Source organism: Morus notabilis, unplaced genomic scaffold (assembly GCF_000414095.1).
Source record: "Morus notabilis unplaced genomic scaffold, ASM41409v2 Scaffold307, whole genome shotgun sequence".
NCBI classification, from domain to species: domain Eukaryota; kingdom Viridiplantae; phylum Streptophyta; class Magnoliopsida; order Rosales; family Moraceae; genus Morus; species Morus notabilis.
This window is the reverse complement of record NW_010361515.1, coordinates 157,650-164,129: the sequence shown is the minus strand read 5'-3', so window position 1 is coordinate 164,129 and position 6,480 is coordinate 157,650.

Genomic DNA, 6,480 nt, shown 5'->3' with positions numbered 1-6,480 from the left:
ATCAAAACATAACAAAAAAAGTAAAACGTTGCAAAAAGCCCCCGGCATGCGTAGTGGGGCACCCCGGGGACGGAATGGGTCAAAAATTTGTATTTGTATTTTTGTTTTACATTCTAAAATTAATATATGATTTTTAAGAATTGATGCAATAAGTGGCACTATTTTTTTATGAATACTCTATTTTTATGATTTTCTTTATTTTTCTTCTTTGAAAAATAAAATAAAATAAAAACGACATCAAAAAATTATGACATTTTGTAAACACGATCCTTACATTTTTCCGGGCATGCCTGTAAAAAAGGCATAAAAAATGACAAAGAAGGTAAAACGCTGTCAAAAAGTCTCCTGCCCGCGTAGTGGGGCGTCCAGGGGCTGGGATGAGTCAAAACTTTACATTTTTATTTATGTTTTGCATTCTAAAATTAATATACGATTTTTAGGAATTAATGCAATAAGTAGCACTATTTTATTTTATTTTATGAATGTTCTATTTTCTATGATTTTCTTTATTTTTCATCTTTAAAAAATAAAAGAAAAGAAAAATGACATAAAAAACTTATGACATTTTTCAAACGCAATCCCTACATTTTTCTAGGCATGCCTGCAAAAAATGCCATCAAAACATGACAAAAAAAGTAAAGCACTGCAAAAAGCCCCTGGCCTGCATAGTGGGGCACCCCGGGGCCAGAATCGGCCGAAAATTTACATTTTTATCTATGTTTTACATTTTAAAATTAATATACGATTTTTAGGAAGTAATGCAATAAGTAGCATTATTTTTTTATGAATGTTCTATTTTCTATGATGTTCTTTATTTTTCATATTTGAAAAATAAAATAAAATAAAAATGACGTCAAAAAATTAAGAAATTTTGTAAACACGATCCCTACATTTTTCTGGGCATGCCTGCAAAAAATGGCATCAAAACATGAGAAAAAAAGTAAAACGCTGTCAAAAAGCCCTGGCCGCATAATGGGGCGCCCGGGGGACGGGAACGATAAAAAATTTATATTTTTATTTATGTTTTACATTCTAAAATTAATATACAATTTTTAAGAATTAATGCAACAAGCGGTATCATTTTTTGATTAATATTCTATTTTTTATGATTTTCTTTATTTTTTGCATTTGAAAAATAAAATATAATATCAATGACGTCTAAAAATTATGAAATTTTGCAGACACGATCCATACATTATTCTGGACATGCTTACAAAAAAAAGCATAAAAAAATGATAAAAAAATAAAACGCTGTCAAAAAGTCCCGGCCCCCGAAATGGGGCGCCCAGGGGCCGGGATGGTTAAAAAATTTACATTTTTATTTATGTTTTGAATTTCTAACTTAATATACAATTTTTAGGAATTAATCAACAAGTGGCACCATTTCTTGATGAATATTCTATTTTTTATGATTTTCTTTGTTTTTCATCTTTGAAAAAAAAAATAAAATAAAAACATGATCCTTACATTTTCCTAGGCATGTCTGCAAAAAATGACATCAAATCATGACAAAAAAAAAGTAAAACACTGTCAAAAAGCCCCCGGCCCGCGTACTTGCACTCCCTAGGGCTGGGATGGGTCAAAAATTTACATTTTGATTTATGTTTTGCATTCTAATATTAATATACGATTTTTAGGAACTAATGCAACAAGTGGCACAATTTTTTGATGAATATTCTATTTTTTATGATTTTCTTTATTTTTTGCATTTGAAAAATAAAATAAAATAAAAATAATGTCAAAACTTATTGAATTTTATAGACACGATCCTTACATTTTTCTGCGCATGCTTGCGAAGGATGGCATCAAAAAATGACAACAAAAGTAAAACGCTGTCAAAAAGTCCCCAGTCCGCGTAGTGGGGCACCTAGGGGCCCGGATGGGTCAAAATTTTATATTTTTATTTATGTTTTACATTCTAAACTTAATATACGATTTTTAGGAGTTAATGCAATAAGCGGCACCTTTTTTTGACGAATATTCTATTTTTTATGATTTTCTTTATTTTTCATCTTCAAAAAATAAAATAAAATACAAACGACGTCAAAAAATTATGAAATTTTGCAAACACGATCCTTATATTTTTTTGGGCATGCCTGCAAAAAATGGCATAAAAACATGCCAAAAAAGTAAAACGCTGTCAAAAAGCCCCCGGCCCGCACAGTAGGGAGCCCCGGGGCGGCAATAGGCCAAAAATTTACATTTTTGTTTATATTTTAGGTCTAAAATGAATATACAATTTTTAGGAATTAATGCAACAAGTAGAACCATTTTTTTATGAATATTCTATTTTTTTATGTTTTTCTTTATTTTTCGCATTTGAAAAATAAAAGAAAGAAAAATTGTGTCAAAAAATTATGAAATTTTCCCGACACGATCCTTACATTTTTCTGGGCATCCTTGCAAAAAATGGCATCAAAGAAGGACAAAAAAAGTAAAACATCGTCAAAAAGCCCTCGACTGGCGTAGTAAGGCGCACAAGGGCCTGGATGGGTCAAAATTTTATATCTTTATTTATGTTTTCCATTCTAAAATTAATATACGGTTTTTAGGAATTAATGCGGGAAAATGAAAATGTATGTTGTTTGGTAGGAGAGAAAAGAGAAAGAAAGAGAAAATGGAGTGGAAAATAATACATGTGGACCCCACCATTTTTTTTCTTTCCACAAGTGGACAGAAAATGGGATGAAAAATGGAGACAACTCATTAAAGTGAGCAAAGTTACTAAACTACCATTTTCTCCATCAACATCCAAGCAAAAAATTTAAGGGTATAAAAGTAATTTACGAGTAAGATTTTTTCTTTCCTCCCAATTTAACTTCTAATACAAAACAAGTGAAAGTAAGCTCATTTTCTTTCCATCTTCTCATACCAAACAACATAAAAGAAAATTAATTTCCTTTCCATCATTGCTATTTTCCATCACTTTCATATTTCCTTTCTATCCTATTTTCTTTCCTTCCTACCAAACATAGCATTAGAGTATGTTTTGTAGGAAAGAAAAGCAGAAGGAAGGAAGAAGGTGGAGGGATTTTGGGAGGAAAAATGAAAATGTAGGTTGTTTGGTAGGAGAGAAAAGGAAAAGGAAGAGAAAATGGAGTAGAAAATAATACATATGGGCCCCACTATTTTTTTTCTTTTCACAAGTGGGGAGAAAATGAGATGAAAAATGGGGATAACTCATTAAAGTGAACAAAGTTACTAAACTACCATTTTCTTCATCAACATCTAAGCAAAAAATTTAAGGGTATAAAAGTAATTTACGAGTAAGATTTTTTTTTCCTCCCAATTTAACTTTCAATACCAAACAAGTGAAGGTAAACTCATTTTCTTTCCATCTTCTCATACCAAACAATATAAAAAATTGATCATTACTATTTTTCATCACTTTTATATTTCATTTCTATCATATTTTCTTTCCTTCCTACCAAACATAGCATTAAGGTGACACTCTATGGTCCCCGGTTGGAGACCTCTAATACCAGTGATGGATGGTTGTCTAGTTACCACTGATTTTCTCATCAAAATACTTTTTAAATAACTCGAGAAATTAAAAAAAAAAAAAAAACCCTGCCCCCTCAGGGCCTCACGCCCCGAAAAAAAAAAAAATAGAGGCAAAAACTACCATAAAAAACCACATAAATCATAAGTGATTATGGAGGGGACAGCTATAGTGAGATCAAGTAAGCCTTCTCTGGCAAGGGATTGATCCTGAGTTATTGACCATCATCACTCATACAACAACAAATAACAACAACAACCCTTAATCTCAACTAATTGAAATCGGCTATATGTATTTCATTTTTTCATACAACTCTGTTCAGGGATTTTGGGAGGAAAAATGAAAATGTAGGTTGTTTGGTAGGAGAGAAAAGGAAAAGGAAGAGAAAATGGAGTAGAAAATAATACATATGGGCCCCACTATTTTTTTTCTTTTCACAAGTGGGGAGAAAATGAGATGAAAAATGGGGATAACTCATTAAAGTGAACAAAGTTACTAAACTACCATTTTCTTCATCAACATCTAAGCAAAAAATTTAAGGGTATAAAAGTAATTTACGAGTAAGATTTTTTTTTCCTCCCAATTTAACTTTCAATACCAAACAAGTGAAGGTAAACTCATTTTCTTTCCATCTTCTCATACCAAACAATATAAAAAATTGATCATTACTATTTTTCATCACTTTTATATTTCATTTCTATCATATTTTCTTTCCTTCCTACCAAACATAGCATTAAGGTGACACTCTATGGTCCCCGGTTGGAGACCTCTAATACCAGTGATGGATGGTTGTCTAGTTACCACTGATTTTCTCATCAAAATACTTTTTAAATAACTCGAGAAATTAAAAAAAAAAAAAAAACCCTGCCCCCTCAGGGCCTCACGCCCCGAAAAAAAAAAAAAATAGAGGCAAAAACTACCATAAAAAACCACATAAATCATAAGTGATTATGGAGGGGACAGCTATAGTGAGATCAAGTAAGCCTTCTCTGGCAAGGGATTGATCCTGAGTTATTGACCATCATCACTCATACAACAACAAATAACAACAACAACCCTTAATCTCAACTAATTGAAATCGGCTATATGTATTTCATTTTTTCATACAACTCTGTTCAAAATTAAACTTTCCTGAAGGCCTAGATCTAGAATGTTTTTTCGAACGACTTCGGTCCAAGTAATTCTTGGTTTACCCTTTTCTCTCCTAGTATTAGGTATAAGAATGTCCTCCCAACTCCCAAGCACGAACTGGTGCTTCTAGCGGTCTACGTTGGACATGCCCGTACCACCTCAAGCGGCCTTCGCGCACATTATCTTCTATTGGTGCTACACCTACTTTACTACGAATAACTTCATTCCTTATGCGACCCATTCTCGTATGGCCACTCATCCATCTTAACATACGCATTTCTGCCACACTCATTTTAGATATATGTTGTCTCTTAATGGCCCAACATTCACTACCATATAACATAGCTGGGCAGATTACCGTCCTATAGAACTTTCATTTCAACTTAATAAGTATCTTGCTATCACATAAAACTCTCGTAGCATTCTTCTACTTAACTCACCCTGCCTTAATCCTATGTTGAGTATCCTCTTCTATATCTCCTTCGTACAACACTATAGACCCAAGGTACCTAAACTTTCTAGAAGCCCCAATCTCCACACCATCTAAAAAAATTTCATCACTATGATTATTTGAGTTACTAAACCTATAATGCATGTATTCAGTTTTCGCCATACTTAACTTAAATCTCTTCGTCTCGAAAGTTTGTCTCCACAGTTTTAACTTACAGTTAACTCGCTCATCTATCACGATAGTGAAAAGATAAGGACTAATAGCAGATCCTTGATGAAAGCCGATCCGAATGGGGAACTCTGTCGTATAACCTCCAGCCAGTGTTGGACTTTTGGGCGGCGGGCATGCCCGATGCCCGAAAATTTTTGGGCACGGCGGGCAGGCCCGTCTCGCCGCCCGAAAATGATTTTCTTCGGGCACGGGCTCGAGGAGCCTGAAAATGGTAAGCCCCCCGACAGCCCGCCGCCGTGGAGAAGCCTTCCCCCGCCGTTCGCCGAATTTTTTTTGAATTTTCCAGCAAATACTCAAAGCTGCCCGAACTGCCTGAATTTTGCCCGAATTACCCGAATTTTTTGTGACCGTTGCCCGAATTTGGTGACCGTTGCCCGAATTTCGACCCGTGCCTGAAAAATGCCCGATTTTTTTTTACCGTTAGCCCGAAAAATGCCCAAATTTTGAAAAAAATGGTCTTTTGCCCGAACCCGAATTTTGCCCTAATTTTTTAACCAAACGGTTGGATTTTTATCCGTTGCCCGAACTGCCCGAATTTTGCCCGACCTGCCCGAAAATTTTGTAGCCGTTGGACCCGAATTTTTGGGGGAAAAATTTTTTTTTTCAACCCAAAAATTTTCCTATAAATACCCCCTCCCCCCAACCATTTTCCTTACCCCAAAACTCTCATTCTCTCTCAATTTCTCTTAATCTCTCTCAATTTCTCTTAATCTCTCTCAAATCTCTCTTAATCTCGCTTAAATCTCTCTCGAATCTCGATCTCTCTTAAGCTCTCTCAAAGCGCTCTCAATCTCTCTTATTTTTCATAATGGCTTCTTCTGGTTATGGTGGTGGTGGTGATATTCCTATTGATGCCCAATTCAACATCGAAGAAGGGCAATTTCCAAATATTTTTCAATCGCAGGAATCGCAAACTATGGAAAGAGATGTTGATCAAACTGCAAATCCGACCCCTGGTGGACGTACTAGAGGTCGGGGACGCAATGGTGGTGGCACAAGTGGCCGTGGAGGAGAGGCAAGCGGTAGTGCTAGTGCAAGTGTTGCAAGTTCTAAGAAGAAATGCAAGCGCACCTCAGCAGTTTGGGAGCACTTCAACACATTCGAGGACGTCGACAATAACGGTAACATTAAATACGTAGTTCAATGTAAATATTGTGGTGAGAAA